The 14559-nt window shown below is 35.1% G+C and overlaps 1 protein-coding gene and 1 pseudogene across 1 annotated transcript in view; both read right to left on the reverse strand.

Annotated features, from left to right (window-relative positions):
• Nucleotides 1–14559, reverse strand: part of LOC145278036 (uncharacterized) — a 158194-nt gene that overhangs the window by 113517 nt on the left and 30118 nt on the right. The gene's annotated exons all lie outside the window — the stretch shown is intronic.
• LOC145278567 (U2 spliceosomal RNA) lies at nt 12540–12680 on the reverse strand (annotated as a pseudogene).

Here is a 14559-nt window from a genome sequence, read left to right on the forward strand (position 1 = left end):
ATAGAAACAAAATACATGGAACGAATATGTTCATTGCGACTTGGAATGTAAGAACACTCCAGGATAACAAAAGGAACCCTGAACGAAAAACCGCTATCATAGCACGTGCGTTAAGGCATCATGGAATTTCTGTTGCAGCTCTTTCTGAAACTCAGTTTGCTGATACAGGACAGCTAGAGGAAGTTGAAGGTGGATACACTTTTTATTGGATTGGAAAACTAAGTTCTGAGAAACGTGAATCTGGTGTTGGTTTTGCCATCAGGACTGATATTGCCAAAAATCTTGAGTCCCTGCCCGTTGGTATAAATGACAGAATTATGTCCTTGCGCATTGCAGTAGGAAAGGACAAATATGCCACATTTTTTAGTTGCTATGCACTTACACTTAATTCATCTGATGAGCTAAAGGAGAGGTTTTACTCCTCTTTATGCGAACGAATCAACAAGGTCTGTGTACAGGATAAGCTGTTTGTCTTGGGTGACTTCAATGCTCGTGTGGGTAGTGATACACAATTCTGGAGAAATGTCATTGGTGCATATGGAATTGGTAAAGTCAACTCAAATGGTGTTCTCTTATTGTCTCTTTGCAGTGAATTCGATCTTTTGCTCACTAATACAGTGTTTCAGCTGCCTAATTGCAAGAAAGCCAGTTGGAAACATCCCCGGTCTAATCATTATCATCTCATTGATTATGTCATTGTACGTCGTTCTGATAGACAAGATATAAATCTTACACGTTCTTACAGCATCGGGGAATGTTGGTCAGACCATAAATTAATCTGCTCCACAGTCAGGATGAAAACCAAACGCCCTGTTCGAAACCAACGTAATTCTTCCATCAAGAGAATTGATGTAGGCAAGTTGAAAGTTAAGGATATAATGCACTCATTTCAAAAGGCAACTGATGAAAAGCTGTCCTCCGTTGTATGTGGGAATGATATTGAGGCATCTTGGAGAGAGTTTAAAGCTGCAGTGTATGACTCTGCTAAAGCGTCATTAGGATATGTTCGAAGGAAAAACCAAGATTGGTTTGATGAAAATGATCCAACTATCGTCCCACTCCTCAATAACATGCATCAAACCCATCAAGTATGGATTACTGACAAAAATTCTTTAGTGAAACACAAGGCTTTCAGAATGGCCAAAAGGTTGGCACAATCTTGGCTCCGGGAAATGAAACAAAACTGGTGGAAGCAGAAAGCTGAGGCCTTACAAGATGCGGCATATAGGTGCGATTTTAAATCATTCTACCTAAACGTCAAGGGGGTGTTTGGTCCCATTTTAAGGGGGACATCTCCAATATTTTCATCGGATGGCATTCTCCTCACTGATAAGAAAGACATTACTAAGCGCTGGGCTGAACACTTTACAAATGTTTTAAACAAAGAATCGACAGTGGATCGAGGAGTGATTGATGATATTCCTCAGAGGCCAACCATCGAGGCGCTTGCTGATACTCCATCCATGTCGGAGATTGAATGGGCTGTGAAGCAACTTTCAAATGGTAAGGCGCCAGGCGATGACGGCATACCTGCATAAATATACAAATGTGGAAGCCAACTGTTAATCAGGAAACTAAGTGCCCTGTTTTCATTAATATGGGAACTTTGTACTGTGCCACAACAGTTCAAAGACGCATCAATTATTCACCTGTTTAAGCACAAAGGAAATAAGTGTGAGTGCGATAACCATAGAGGAATTTCTCTTTTGTCTGTTGCTGGTAAGATTCTAGCTCGTGTAATCCTAAACAAACTCAATGGTTCAATCTGTAAAACTGTGCTCCCAGAAACCCAGTGTGGTTTTAGGGCAGGAAGAGGTACTGTGGACATGATCTTCAGCCTTCGGCAACTACAGGAGAAAGCGAGGGAGCAGAATAAGGACTTGTTTGTCACATTCGTTGACCTGACAAAGGCATTTTATACCGTCTGTAGGGATGCCATGTGGACTGTTTTGAGGAGGCTTGGTATTCCGGACAAGATGTTGAATGTGATTGTCTCCTTTCACTGGGGAATGGTGGCGACAGTACGATCTGGCTGTGAACCATTTGAAGTGTCAAATTGAACTAAGCAAAGATGTGTCCTTGCTCCAATCCTATTTGCTCTTTTCTTTTCAGTGATGCTTGAGACAGCTTTCAGGAACACCTCAGGAGGCATAGGCGTTGAGTATCGATCAAGTGGAGGATTATTTAACCCGCAACGGTTCAAGACTTCTGTGCAGACTGTTCTTGACCTCCTTTATGCTGATGACTGTGCTCTTGTCACCCATAGTCTTGATGACATGCAGAACATCCTCAACAGCTTTTCTGGTGCATGTAAGGCCTTCGGTCTTACAATTAGCATAAAAAAGACTGAACTTATTCACCAGCCAAAACCAAACACTATGTTCTCTTCACAACCAGTGGTATATTTGATGGTAAAGCTTTGAAAACAGTATCTTCTTTTACATACCTCGGCTCTATTGTGTCTGATGATGCTAAATTTGAAAAAGACATCCAATGTAGAATTAATAAAGCTAGTGAGGCATTTGGTAGGTTGCGACACAGACTCTGGAACAGCCACGATATGTCTCTAAAAGTAAAGGTGGCAGTCTACAAATCTGTTGTTCTGCCTACTCTTCTGTATGGTGCCGAAACGTGGACCTTGTACCGCAAGCATATAAATCAGCTTGACTCCTTCCATATGAGATGTCTGCGTTTTATCTGCAATGTTGGATATATACACACATATATATATATACATAAAATAAAATTGCTTCACTTTTTTTTTGTTTTCAAGTAAGATCTTTGACTTATTTGTTGTTTCATCAAATACTTCTGCATGCAAAATCCGATCCCGCATTTTGCTAATTCCTACCCTTTGATGAGAAGGAAAGTATTTCTTCGAAACTCCGCGGATTAAGGACTATCCACTTATCTAGTGTTTCCTTTTCAGATTAAATATATTTTTAACTCATTTCAAAGTGTTTTTAACATGTTTTATTAACTGTTTGCTCGTGTATATATATATATATATATATATTTTCTGAAAAACCACAAACTTGATCTGTTTCAAATTTCCTATTGACCTTTTTTATAATATGATATAGCGAATTCAGTATAATAGTATTTGTTTATGTAAAGTTCGGAATTAGCTGGGGGCAGAGCGGCTTTGTCTGTGCGTAATATACGCTTGCATATGATATTTTAATTTGTCCAGATTTCGTATATATTATTAGTCATGATTTCAAAAGTTAAAAAAAAAATGTATTTAGGTGCCACCAGCTAGAATCGAAACCGAAAGCGAAACTAGCATTTAAAGATGGTGACGTTAGAACTATACTAACGTGACACGCACTTAAAAAGTAAAATTAAAAATAAACTGACATAATTGTAGAAAATGTATAATAATGTGTTTGAATTTTGACCCATTTTTAACCGCTTAAAACAATTGTAACCAGGTTAAGATCCATAAAAGAAGGGTAAAAAAATTCAATCATTTGAGGCGCTCTAGCGCTGCTGTGCGACTTTTACTTTCGAAGGAGATAGAATTTGAATATATGGAGACAGCTACCGAAAGACAGACAGACAAACATATAGCCTTTTATATATTAGATATGGATTAATAAGAATTAGTATTTATTGCAAAAATGAGCATAAATTTAACCTTATGAACCATCAATTTTGCATAAAACTCATTCTGAATAAAAGCGTTTCACTTTTGCCCGTTTTTAACGGTCTAAAAAGTTGGGAATATATATATATATATATATATATATATATATATATATTCTTATAAATACACAAATCCTTATTTAAGAAGCTCGATGTAATTACAGAGCATTATAGGGAATAAATGACAAAAGACTATATTATAAAGTCCATGATGTTGACCATCTTATAATTTATTCCTTTAATTCAGTTTACATTTACAATTCTTGACAGTATCTGTTTCGTAGCACAAAATCAATAACTTAGTTATTATATCAATCAGTGAATATATTATATATATATATATATATATATATATATATATATATATATATTATAAAGATAAGAAAAAGGGAGGAGCGAGATTAATAAAGAGAGACAGCGAAGCGAGAGGGAGGGAGAGAGAGAAGAGAGAGAGAACTAGACAAAGACAGACAGATTGAGAGGTGTTTCTCTCGCTTGCTCTCTCTCTCATTCTCTCTATTTTTCGCTCTCTCTACCTCTAAATTTATATATATATATCTTCGATATCTTCAATATATCTCCATATATAGAGCTAATTTTAATTCTGTGAGTATTATGTGAGCTAGTAATATTATTTAACCCGTAACTATAGAAAGTATACAGCGAGGAACAATAGACTTCTTTTTGGTTTTGTCATTATCTTCTTATACGCATAAACTAAATAGCTGCATGTTTGCGTGTTTTCTACAGAACGAATGTTATCGAATCTACACACAATCTAAAAGTGTATTCTTATGTAAAATTTACCGGTGAAAGATAATATCAGTATTCCTGAATATCTAGATGCACATTGAATGAGGTTATGGAGTGCATTACTCCCTTAAAATTTAAAGCATATTTTATGAAATTTGAATCCAGTCGTATAAAAGTTTCTGTAGAAGACAATCCAAGTATTCCCAAATATGTAAGTTCTCTCTTAACTTAACGGATAACTATGTGAGCTGAACATCCTTTAAAACTTGTAATATTGCATACTTTGACGACATTGATATCATAGGTATAAAATTTGCCGAGGAAGACAATGGAAGTGTCTCCGAGTTTCTACATCATACTCTTTTCGAGTATCTATCTGACCTATCGTTTATGCCCTTAGTTAATGATTGTTTGTCAACTCCTTTGGAACCTTAGCCTTTCATGGCCGTAGATCAGAGTGAGTTGTTCGAGCGACACAGACATCAAATGAACGTAGCTGCAATTCTGTAAAAGGAGCGGGAAATTGCGTATGCTCGAATGTATGTATATGGGAAAGGGAGTGTGGAAGGGGGTTCTGTGTTTGAGAAAGAAAAAGAAAGGGAAAACTGTGTGTATATGTGTGTGTGTGAGATAGATAGATAGAGAGAGAGAGAGAGAGAGAGAGAGCGAGAGAGAGAGAGAATAAAAAATAGAGTAAGTTATAAAAAAGATGAACGGCCACCTTTCGTCTCGTCTCATCAACTGGATAGAGAGATGTTAATTGGGACGCATGTCTAACTGGGATCACTTTGCGTTAAATGTGATCTTATTTACGTGTCTTCCCACGAGTGTAGATTAAGTCATAAGATAGGTTTTTAATGTAGGGAAAATACTTCCCCCCTCCCAAAAGTACTTGGGTGCCACCGCTTATCAAGGCCCGATGGCCACTCTAGGATAAGGGTTGAGTAGACGGTAAGATAATATCGTAATGATCAGTAACGGTGGAACTTCGGTAGGGTTTAATTATATAAGAGGACAGATCAGCAAAAAATTATTTACATTAGACTTGAAAATTATCATGCTATAGCCAGCTGGGAAACATCCCCACGATATTGTGTTCCACAGACGGACAGATCCCAGAAAGAAACTTTGATCTTGGAATTTTCGTTTAGTTTTAGGCACAGATAGAGATTGATGGGAAACTGTTGACAGTTGTTGTAGCTAGAATAGTGTTATTTTGCGAAGGTTTCATAGGAGAGACCATATATTCGAGCTCAGTCGAACACTTCACATGAAAATAATGATAGGGCAAAAATAGCCTTGCAATGTTCTTTTATATAATAACTTTAACGAGAGTTCTGGTTGCTTGTCTGTAGGGACGACGAGGATCATCTGAGCGTTGAATTGTGAAGCAAGGGTAGCGCAATCTCTAACCTTTCTTCTCTTGAATCAATACTGCTTGATTCCATTATCAAGGAGAAGTCTAGGATGACTGGAAATAATGTTGAGATAAGTGGAGAGCACGTACAGCTTCTGGTAATCCCAAATGGTCAGACCAGTATCAACAATGCTTAACCTCGGAGATCTAACGGAAGCAGGTGTGTCAATGTGATTATGATTAGAGTGCTTCCGAGAACATTGAAGTTCACGTGCCCGAGTGAGGTATCGATCAAGTTGTGTGTTATTGTTTTACTGCTTATCAAGGCCAAGAACAGGGTCACTCAAGAATCTATATATTATTATCTGTATTCGCTTCGGTCGTTATCATGCTGTGCACCCCTAAAAAAGGAAAGTGGAATATTCAAAAAATTGGTGTCGCTTTTAAGGCAAAGCTAATAAAAATGATTTGCCCTCCTTGGCCTTCAGACTAAGATCAAAGTGTAGTATCTGTACTTAAGATGCTACATTTCAATTTCTTGTAAAATTTAATGGAATAAAATGATTGCGCACAGAAGGATAAAGAACTATGGCGTACTAAATTAGATAAATCAAATGAGCTGTCATTTGTTTTTCAATTACCTCATAATTTTTTTCAGTTGGCGATGGGACATCCTACCGGATGCCAGACATTCATCCGTTATCTCATACATTCCAAACTAAGATATCATTTTGAGATTATAACTGCCCCATTAAATGCAATTGTTTGTATCTTTCTTGCACTTGTTTCACCGGGTATTTGCCAGGTTGTCTTTGAAATTCGTCTTCAATGGGATCGGTCGCTCCTATGATTACTGGAATGATGGAGATCTTCCTACGATTCCAGTTTCTTTTAATGGCATACATAAGACCTTGGTATTTCGTTATCTTTTCCTATTCAGGGCTGTTAAACTCAGCATCACTTGAGACATAGACTTTTACCAAAGTTGCTTCTTCTTTGATGGTGTCTCATATCATTATGTAAGGTTTAATATCCCCGTTTTCTAGATACGTAACAGTAAGACTCGTAAGTATAGGTCTCTGTGACAAACAAATAATTGAAATGTATAGAAACCAATATATAGAGAAAGGCTGTTCATCATAGCAATGATACCGCTACACTGAACAATAAAAGGAGCCGCAAAACCGAGAATAGTAAAATGGGAAGAGAAGCATATACAAGGATGGTTGATGAGACTGACCAGAAAAGAGACAAACCTGTGTAAAACTAGAAAAAAAAAGAGATCTAAAAAGAGAAACGAAATCTTTGTTGATAGTCACACAGAACAACGGGATCAAAGCAAGTTATATAAAAAGCGAAGATAACAGAACACAGGAACGCAGTAAATGTAGACTGTGTGAACAAAGAGACGAAACGGTAAACCACGTAATAGTGAATGCAGAAAACGAGAACAAAAGAACACAAACAAATACGGCTGTTTAGGAAAAACAGTTAACTGGGCATTATGTAAATGTCTTCATTTTGAACGCGCAGACAAACGGTAGAAAACCAGACTGGAGACAGTATTACATAATATATATCAGCGAAGATAACAGAACATAGGAAAGCAGTAAATGTAGATTGTGTGCGCACAGAGACGAAATGGTAAGCCACACAGGCAGTATTGCATAAAGAAATCAACTTACCCAAAGTAGTTCACGGCCCGTTATTCTATCATTGTAGCTTAGCGACGACATGGAAAAAATGGATGATAGAGAAATTACCGATGATAGATAAATTAAAATAACGGTTTCGATTATCGATTATCGGTAATTATCGGCGGTATACTGAGATCACTCCCAGACTTATACACTAAAGTTTTGTAAATTTTAAAGAAATCTGTTCAGTTATTTCGGAGCCTATACGAAACGACCCTCCCCCATACACACAACGTTGCATATATATATATATATATATATATATATATATATATATATATATATATATATATATATATATAATTGAAGGGGCACTAGGAGCAGCTCCGAAATCACGGAAACCGACAAGAGAAGTTTGATTCAAAGTAACGAGTGAGACTACACAACAAACGGTAATGATGAAAAATGAAAAAAGCCGAAATATTAAAGAAAATCCTTGGATGTGGAAACTAATACATATAAACAACAAATTTACCAATCGCAAGTTAATGAAAATTTTTAAAAAATGAAAAATTATACGATCTCCAATGAACTGAAACTGCCATACATTCCTAAACTGACATATATTCACACACCGCTAAATAAACGCAAGAAATACCATTAGAGGTTAAGGGTTAATGTGTTCCAGGTGATCAGTAAGATACCACTGTGAGGATCGGTATTAGTTGATATTCATGAAAATTTGATTATTTACGAAGGCAACTCAACAAGAACTTGTTTACATTGAACTTGAAAGCGATCATATTGTAGTCAGCTGAGAAGCAGCCCGGCGGTATTGTGTTTTCATAGACGAACAGTTCTATGAATTTTCGTGGAATTTTCGTTTAGTTTTAAGCACAGATTGAGACATGGGGAAATTGTCGGCAATGGTTATCATAAGACGAGTGTTTGTTGCGACTATTTTACAAGGGACGGAGCATAGATTGAAGCTCAGTCGAGGAACTGCCGTGAAAATTTAGATGGAGCAGAGACAGACTCGCAGTGTCTCTTCTTTGAGAAAGAGGTAGCAGAGAGGAGAGAAAAATTTGAATTTAAAGGCGAAAAATACAGCATAAATTTGTATTTGGATTATTCCGACTACTGTTCTCATCTTGAGAATGATTCTTACGATGTTTCGGTCGATGCAACATCCGACCTTCCTCAAGTGTATCTTGTTGAACTCTGGAATCTCTACGTCAAACTGCAAAATCTATTCGAATTTTCGAACGGAACCCTTTATTTAACTCACGAGATAAGCAAGTTTTTTTTGTTCCATCAGTCATGCTGGAGAAGTCATAAGTAATACGAAATTGTATTTTTAGTATAGCCCGCATTGAGGATTGAACCTTCAACCTCCAACAATGTCGCCTAGAACTGAACTTGATTATAATAATATAAATTATCCTCATCACAAAAATTCAAAGGCATATTAATAATGCGATTCCCCAGTTTTCTTTTTCATTTTTCATTCAGCAATCTTTATATTCTCTGATGTATTAAATAATTCGAAATCCTATTTTTAGTATCGCCCGAACCGAGAATTGAACCTCCAACCCCCAGAAGAGTGTCCCTAATAACTGAATTTGACTCGAATAATCCAAATTATCAATCCTCTTCTCCAAACTTCATACTACTACTACTACTACTACTACTACTAATACTAATAATAATAATAATAATAATAATAATAATAATAATAATAACTAGCGGGACCTGTGGAAATTCCACAGCAGCATTTTTCATATGTAATATAATGTAATATATTGTTGCTGGACATGCTATGAGCGTTCTGTTCAGCATGAATGAAGGCACAATCATATTATTCTACTTTTTTTTATTAAAACTGTATCGCCCCCTTACTAAAATAATAACTTAGATATATTTCCTGGGCTGATTATTTCATTACAAACACACCGGTCAATTAACTCACATTTTATCATTTTTCATAATTATTGAATATGTTACTATGTTCGACAATAATTTTTCATATTTTTCATAATTTCAACCCATATTATCGCCTCCCCCTTTACTAAAATATTAAATTTGATATATTGTATTGGCTGATTATTTTATAAATAACACAACTATCAACTCACATTTCATCATTTTTAATAATTCTTGGATATGGTACTAATTTTGACAATAATTTTTCATCATTTAAACTCACCATATTGCACACCTTACCAAAATAATAACTTTGATATATTGTCTAGGCTGATTATTTCATTACAAACACACACATCAATCAACTCACATTTCATCATTTTTCGTAATTCTTGGATATGTTACTAATTTCGACGATATTTTTTTATAATTTAAACCAAAGTTGTCGCTCAACCTTACTAAAATAATAACTTTGATACATTTGCTGGGCTGATCATTTCATTACAAACACTAATCAATTAACCCCCATTTCATCATTTTTCATAATTCTTGGGTATGTTACTAATTTCGACAATCACTTTTCATAATTTATACCCACATTATCGCCCCCTCCTTAATAAAATAATAACTTTGAAATATTGTCTGGGCTTATTATTTTATTACAAACACACTAATACATGAAATCACATTTTTCATAATTCTTGGATGTGTTACTTATTTCGACAATCATTTTTTATAATTTTAAACCACATTTTCGCCCATCTCTCTTTACTAAATAATAACTTTGATATATTGTCAAGGCTGATTATTTCCTTACAAACACACCAATCAATTATCTAATATTTCATAATTTTTTCGTAATTCTTGGATATGTTACTAATTTCGACAATAATTTTTCATAATTAAAGCCCTCCTTATCTCCTTCCCCTTTACTTATATAATAACTTTGATGTATCGTCTAGGCTGATTATTTTATTATAAACACACCAATCAATTAAATCACATTTCGTCATTTTTCGTAATTCTTGGATATATACTAATTTCGACAATAATATTTTATAAGTAAAACCATCCTCGTCGCCCTCTCTTACTAAAGAATTACTTTGATATATTGTCTTGGCTGATTATTTCATAAAAAAAACAACTCTCAATTAACTCACACTTCATCATTTTTCTTAATTCTTGGATATGTTACTCATTTCGACAATTATTATTAATATTTTAACCCACATTATCAATCCCCCACTACTAAAATAATAACTTTGATATATTATCTGGGATGATTATTCCATTTCAAACACACCAATCAATTAACTGACATTTTGTCATTTTTCATAATTTTTGGCTATGTTAATGATGTCGACAATCATTTTCATCATTTTCACCCACATCATCGCCCCACTTACTAAAATAATAACTTTGATATATTGTCTGGTTTTATTATTTCATTGCAAACACACTAATGCATTAAATAACATATTACATTTTTCATAATTCTTGGATATGTTACTAATTTCGACAATTATTTTTAATAATTTAAACCATCCTTATCGCCCTCTCTTAGTAACATAATTACTTTGATATATTTCCTGGGCTGATTATTTTATGATAACACACAATCGATTAACTCACATTTAATCCTTGTTCATAATCCTGGATATGTTACTAATTTCGACAATAATTTTTATAATTAAAACTCCACTTATGCCTCTCCCTCCTAATATAATATATTTGATATATTGCCTGGGCTTATTATATCATTACAAACACACCAATCAAGTAATTCACATTTCATCATTTATCATAATTCTTAGATATGTTACTAATTTCGACAATAATTTCCATAACTTTAACCCACTATGTCGCTTCCCCTTACTTAAATAATAACGTTGATATATTGCCTGAGCTGATTATTTCATTACAAACAAATCAATCAATTCTGGGTATTCTCATTGTATATATGTTTCACCTATCTTATCCAATCCCGGGTGACGCCACATATTCTGCTAATATATATCGTTCACCTATCTCATTCGACCCCGGGCGATGCTGGGTAATTTGCTACTACATAGTAGCAAAATACCCACCTATCTTATTCAATGCTGGGCGACGCTTTCTGATAGTATATATTTGCACATCTCATGCAATCCCGGGCCTGACTTTATGTCCACCACCCCACTGTTGAAAATATACATTAAATGAAGTAATGTTTTAATCGTAAACTGTTTCAGCCATTTCCGGGACTGACTTTATATCCCCAACCCACTGCTGAAAATATACATGAAATAATGTAATGTCTAAATAGTAAACTGTTTCAGCCATTTCTGGAACTAACTTATAATCCCCAACCCACTGTTGAAGATATACATGAAATAAAGTGATGTATAAATCGTAAACTTTTTCAGCCATTTCTGGGACCGACTTCTTATCTCCCATCCTACTGTTAAAAATATACATTAAATAAAGTAATGTCCAAAACTTAAATGGTTGCAGCCATTTCCGGAACCGACTTCATATTTCCCACCCCAATGTTAAAAATATACATTAAATAAAGTAATGTGTAATGCGTAAACGGTTTCACCCATTTTCGGGACTGATTTAATATCCCCCCCCCACATTTAAAAATATACAGGAAATAAAGTAATGTTTAAATTGTAAACGGTTTGATTAATTTCCAGGACTGACTTCATATCCCGTAACCCACTGCTTAAAATATACTTGAAATAAAGTAATGTTTAAATCATAAACTGTTTCAGCAGTTTTTCGAAAGTAATACATAAAAACATTAACACGGTTAGTGATTAGGCAACCATTGCTTCAACATGAATTTCTAAGTGTAGTATTAGTTTCAGCATTCCAGTGACTTAAATCCCCCTTTTTTGGTTAGGGTTAATGGAGGAAAATCCTTCATTACTGATACAATTTTTATGTTTGTTATTGACCAGAGTGCCCCTTTTGGGGAGCTGGTTTCCCCCGAAATTTATAACCGACCTCATGTCCAATTCCGCCCTTGTGGGGGCGGGGGGCAAGTAAACAAAAAAATAATTAGCACGGACATTTTCCAGGGCATTTTATAATTAATCAGAAGTGATATTTCCAGGGCATTTTGTAATTAAATCAGAAATAACTTTTTCCAGTTACTTTTTTTTTAATATTAAAACTTTGTTACATTAAACATAGCACCTATTCACAATGCCTCCCCACGGGACAGATTTAAACACCAGGGTTGTTTTTTTTAACGTGGAGAAAAAATTGTCTTAGTCGTAAAGGATTTCTCTTCCACTGAGAGAGAAGAAATTGAAATGTAGTACCTGAAGACAGATACTACACTTTGATCTTAGCCAAAAGGCCAAGAAAGACAAATCATTTTTATTAGCTTTCCCTCAACAGCGACACCAATTTTTTTTTAATAGGTTTATTTGGAATATTCCACTTTTTGGAATATTCCACTTTTTGGAATATTCCAATTTCCTTTTTTAGGGATTCACAGCATGATAACGGACAGAGCGATAAGCGTAATAATATATAATGATGATAATAATAACAACAACTAGTAGAACCCGTAGAAATTTCACGTTAGTGGAAAATTAAAAAAAAAAAAACATCAGACAGAAACATCATGATCATGTGGTAGTGTGGTAGCCCTCTTTTTTTTTTTTTAAATATAACAAGGCCGATAGCCATTAGTCGCGTGCACTCGTGTAATGAATGAATGCGTGAATGTAGGATTGATATGAAATTCTTAAAGATAAACTAAAATGAGCGAAAAATGGGCTGAAATGACTTAAATAAATAAAAAGTAAATAACTTAGAATTACTTTAATGAACTTAAGGATGAATTGAATGACCTTAAGAATGATTTGAATGCTTGAAAATAACTGGAATCCTTCAAAAATAATTTGAATGATCTGGAGAATGACTTCAATGGCTTTGAGACTGACTGGTTGATCATTTTACATTAAATTAATGCAGAAAAGTGATCCCCCACTTTATATCACATTAAGTGCAGCATGTAGTAAGAAAGATACTACACTTTGATCTTGGCCAAAAGGCCAAGAAAAGGGTATTTATTTGCTCCCACGCCGAGCAAATTAGGCACAAGGCCGATTTTTAATGTGAGGAGTGAAGGGGAAATGGGGATCAACTCCCCGGGGAGTAGGGGAGCTAGATAGTGACAATTGGTATGACGGGTTGCCCCTACATTGACTAAGGTCTTATATGTGTAGTTGGAGTTGCCCCCACATATGGTCTTTGCTTGCCGTATCTGCAAAAGGCCAAGAAAAACTTAAAAAGTTAAGAACAGCATCTATTAGCAACATACCATTTATCTTAACCAAAAAGGCCAAGCACAAATGTGTTAAAGACAGACTGACAGACCGATCGACAGACCGATCGACGATCGACGGTGTGACTTATAGAGTCGCTTGTACGCGACTAATAACATAAACATTTGTAAATAGAATCTCCAGTATATGTCTGTCTTTAATGTCTTTCAAAAGTTCAGCTTCGATACACACGTGATATTAAGTCAGGCCGATTTTATGTAAGTCCTGATGGCCCCAAGTTGGTTATTATTTTAGGACATCTTGGATTACTCGTGTATATAAGGATTAAGCTTGGTTTTACTTTGTACTAATTGCTTCGTAATAATTTCAATGATGTATTAGTAAACCGCCATGTTTTGTTTTAAGTTTTCATTGGTAAGCAAGATGTATTTTATCCTATCAGGATGTGGCTAGGGTTTTATCAGAATGTAGCTAGGATTTTCCTAAAAAGCGACACCAATAATCAAATGTTTATTAGCCATTTGGAATATTCCACTTTCCTTCTAAGGGATGTTAAGATGATAACGGTCAAAGCGAATTAGCGTATTAATGTATAAATTATTATTATAATAACCGAGGAGGGAAAGTACTAGCCAAATCTCCGCTGGATGAGTGAAAAGAGGACTTGGACCGAGGGGTTACTTATTGCCATTCAAATTCCAACGAGAAATCAACGGTAAGCGGCTGTTGCGATAACGCAAATTCGTCTGTAAAGGTTATCGAAAATGGTGGAGAGTACTGGAAATCTGGGGAGACTTGTCATTCAGACTCCATATAACACCACAAGTTGTTGTCAAAGAGAAACCTTTGAAGATGGCTTGTGCGACTACTGCCAGTGAGTAAATAATAATAATAATAATAATAATAATAATAATAATAATAATAATAATAATACTCACGTTCTTCTCCGTTTTTT

The sequence above is a fragment of the Euprymna scolopes genome, chromosome 6, assembly GCF_053919585.1.
Source record: "Euprymna scolopes isolate OS-2025 chromosome 6, ASM5391958v1, whole genome shotgun sequence".
In the NCBI taxonomy this organism is placed as follows: domain Eukaryota; kingdom Metazoa; phylum Mollusca; class Cephalopoda; order Sepiida; family Sepiolidae; genus Euprymna; species Euprymna scolopes.